The sequence below is a fragment of the Bidens hawaiensis genome, unplaced genomic scaffold (assembly GCF_021521415.1).
Source record: "Bidens hawaiensis isolate Kalapana, Puna unplaced genomic scaffold, B.hawaiensis_p1.1 tig00004105_1, whole genome shotgun sequence".
NCBI lineage: Eukaryota > Viridiplantae > Streptophyta > Magnoliopsida > Asterales > Asteraceae > Bidens > Bidens hawaiensis.
In genome coordinates this window covers 98,865-102,777 of record NW_027491242.1, presented here as the reverse complement: position 1 = coordinate 102,777, position 3,913 = coordinate 98,865, and the positions used below count along the sequence as shown (strand labels likewise).

The 3,913-nt window shown below is 30.1% G+C and overlaps 1 non-coding gene across 1 annotated transcript; it reads left to right on the top strand.

Moving 5' to 3' along the window:
• Nucleotides 1-774: 774 nt before the first annotated feature.
• Nucleotides 775-858, top strand: TRNAL-CAA (transfer RNA leucine (anticodon CAA)). The gene has a single exon. It is a non-coding gene; the product is annotated as a tRNA-Leu (tRNA).
• The last annotated feature ends 3,055 nt before the right edge of the window (nucleotides 859-3,913 follow it).

Here is a 3,913-nt window from a genome sequence, read left to right as displayed (position 1 = left end):
CTTAGAGAGTGACTGAGCCAGAGGCTTAATGGAAACCTGGTTTACGCATCCGTTGACCCGTTTGCAGCAAAGCCCGGTATGCATTTAAGTTATCTGCAAGTCTCTTATTATAACTTTGATCAAAACTTATTAGCAAAAGAATAAGTCGACTAACTTCCGGGCTGCATTAATATCTAAAAAATCTAAAGCATTTCTAAGCCAATGATCTAGTGTCAACTGTTAACATATGCTGAGTACGTTACGCCCCCACTGACAAAACCTGAAGTATCACATCGGTCCATTGTATATATATATATATATATTAATCTGAAACTATATTAATCAACTATAGCAGCCTCTTGAAATGATCATCCTGTTTCGAACAAGTTGTATGAGGTTTAGTAACAGGATAAACTAACAAATTAGTGAAAATACATATTATAAAGCTTTTGTATAATTAGAAGTGGTTGAAACAAAGAATCTAACATTTTGAAAGCGAGTCAAGCGGCTCGTGAGCTACTCGGTATATTGGCTTGTAAAAGGCTTGAATCAGGAAAAACTTAAATTAGCTTGAGTCCGAGGTTGAGTCTAAAAATAAGTTCGTTTAATAGACAACCCGAGTATTTGTCGCGGCTATATGATATTATTTTAATTATTAAGTTATAAGTTGGCACTTTGCACTCTTAACAAATAGGCACCATGATATATATAAATGCAAACACGATAAATAAATAAAACAGGTTTAATAATATTCTGTTAATAATATATAATTTCTTTTGGTAAAGTAATCAAATAGTCAGGATGGCCGAGTGGTCTAAGGCGCCAGACTCAAGTTCTGGTCTCCGAAAGGGAGCGTGGGTTCAAATCCCACTTCTGACATATATTTATTTTCATTTTTATTTTTTACCAATTTACATTTTTTATACTTTGATTTGTTTGTTTTTTTAATTTTTAATGATTTTACCTAAACGAGTATTTTACAGAACCTAGCATTTTCAAATTTTAATAATTAATGTTAGTGATACCAGATTATAAGTTGCTTATAATTGCGCGTCCGTGGATGAGTTCGAAAAGAGCGTATCGATTAAAGTTATGCAATGTTTGCTGAAAATCTTCAAGTAACATAATGCATATTCATGTAACAAAGGATTTTACAGTGTCACATGTTTTGATCAAAATAATGTACTTTTGTTATGTTGTATATACAACTTATATATATGTAATAAATCAGATACAGATATAAACTAAAAAGTATCAACCTTTTAAACAAAAAAGAAATATAATAATTAAAATTATACCAAGAGATCACCATATACTGATGCTTCCAAGATCCAAACATAACTCCTATTGAATCCACAATCAAAATTAATCCTAGCAAGAATTTACCCAATAATAAAAGTCTAATACCTTGTTTTAATTTGAAGAATTTAACCACTCCGGTTTTTACAGTTCGGATCAAAGAAACTTATGGCTTTATCTAACAACATGCAAAATTGCATACTATTGCATAGTGGGCTAGAAGACTTGTCATTTATAGTCCAAAAGATTTGTCATTTTTGGGCTGGAGTTTTGTCAATTTAAGTGAAAAAATAGTATTAAGAAATACAGTATAATGTTGTAAATATTGGGCAGACAAGTATATTTTTGGGATTTAATTGATATCTAAAACCAAATTTGGAGGATTTAACCACTTTTTTTCTTTCTAAAAGTTACTTTCAGTAAAAAAAAGGTGTGAACTTAACACACAACAATAATTTGGAATTAAGGAACAAAAAAGGATTATAAAGGTGGGCATGGTTGAACCGATTTGTGTTTCGGGTCAACACAATTGATTCAGTGTTGAAGCGTATGTGAGAACGGACATGGTGTGACCCATTATTACTTTATTGTTTTTATTGGGTATGATTGGAGTTGTCGATGATGTTTTTTTCCTTTTTCCTTGTTTTTTACTTGTATAAAGAGTGATAAAATATGACAAAAAAATGGCCATGTACCCCCCCCCCCCCCCCACCCACACACTCATTACATATGCGGAGCTTTTCTACAATAATGCCATATGTAGCTTGAAATAGTAGTGATTGAAGGACACTAATCATTACACATGTTTTTGGCTAAAAATAATGATGATAATATGACAGATAATGCCCCTTAAGAGCCATTAATCATTATGTATGATCTTATAATGAACTATATAATTCAATCACTGAGCTTCATGCATACCTTGATGAGAAACGAAAATTATCATATGCATCTTATTGCGTAACTAATCTCAATTTGATTTCTATAATGTATAGTGTGTAATTTTAAATTTGAAGGACGGTAGGCAAAACAAAGTCTATAGATCGAAACTGAACTTTTTCTCATGTCATATAAACGAAAACCATAATTAACTATATTGTTAGTTAAAGTTTTGATAATGTAATGTTTAAACTAAGTTTAAGAGCTAGCTAAAAACGTTCATATGTTATTTAACCATTTTATTGTCGACCACCTTGATCAATAAAATAAAAATAAATATATAAATTATAATTAGTGAAACATAAGTTAGATGTTAACAGTTTAATACGTTTCGTATTTTGTGAACTCTTAAACGTAACCATTAAGATAAATTTTATCGACACACATATTTATAATCATAAAACTTTCATAAATTTTAGAAATATAAAAGTTTCAACTATACATTAAGATACTGAATCTTATGTGTCTAACTTTTCAACTATACATTAAGATACTTATGTCAAAGTTTTCACAAGATACCTAAAATTTATTTTAAAAGTCTTATATTGTGACGATATATCTAAAAGGATCGAAAACGATGGTTTTGAACTTTTGATATGATATAAATATAATTAATCTTTAGTCCTAAGTGGGGACAATATATTGCTCATCGTTTATGAAAAACTCAAAAAAGTCTAAAAGAGATATTTAGTCCCATGAAGGTGGAACAACATATTATTCAAAAAAGTCTTAACGGCGGTGTACCCCCGGTGTTATGGCCCAAAACACCTGCATAACCCCCCGAGTACGCATGTTCTTATAGCCATCAGAAGCTTGGGAAATAAAGTATTCTTTTCATATAATATTATCATATAGAGTAGACTTTCTTTTCATCTATGTAGTTACTACTTACTAGTTTGATCACTTTTATCAATTTTGTATAATTTATTATTGATATGATTATTTTTGCGATTTCCGATTTTATGATTTCGTTTACTTGGCATTTTGATCCAGTTCATGAACTTCATTAGTTGTGTGTTGTTATGTTAATAAAAAAAATACTAAATTAACCATAATTTTAATAAAATAAAAGTGATATACATATATTTCTCTCTCGCTCGCTCTCTATACCACTCTTATGGTTTCTTTGCCATAAGGATTTAAAAAGTAATAATAATAAATAAACTTTAATGACATTTATACTCTGAGCTAACAGACAATAACTAAAGGTGTTATTGATTTGGACGGAAATAGCAAGTTTTAGAAACCATGAGAACGAAAATAATTAAAAAATATATATAAACTCGGAAAGACTCACTAGACAAAAGTGATCAAACTGCAAGGATATAAATTGCAATTTACTCGATAGTTCATTAGTTTCTAACCTAACATTAGTCTAGAGGATTCAATTGTGTAAATTATGTATACTTTAACATCGTATCAGAGTGACTAATGATCGGGACCAAAAACAATTGTAGCATGATATGCAAACACAAGCTACATGAAGGAATTAGACACCATCCTTAAGTTTGGAGAACAAATGCAGCAAAGATCTAAAAACAACACCACAACAATTTGGGAAGAACAATGTAATGAAGACCAAATGGTTTTTAAAAAAATCAAAGAGGAAGATCATATAAATACAACATGAATCAATGCTGACATGTTAAATTTTTATTTTTGCCTTTTGTTTGCGTTATTTGTTTCAAGCTAAACA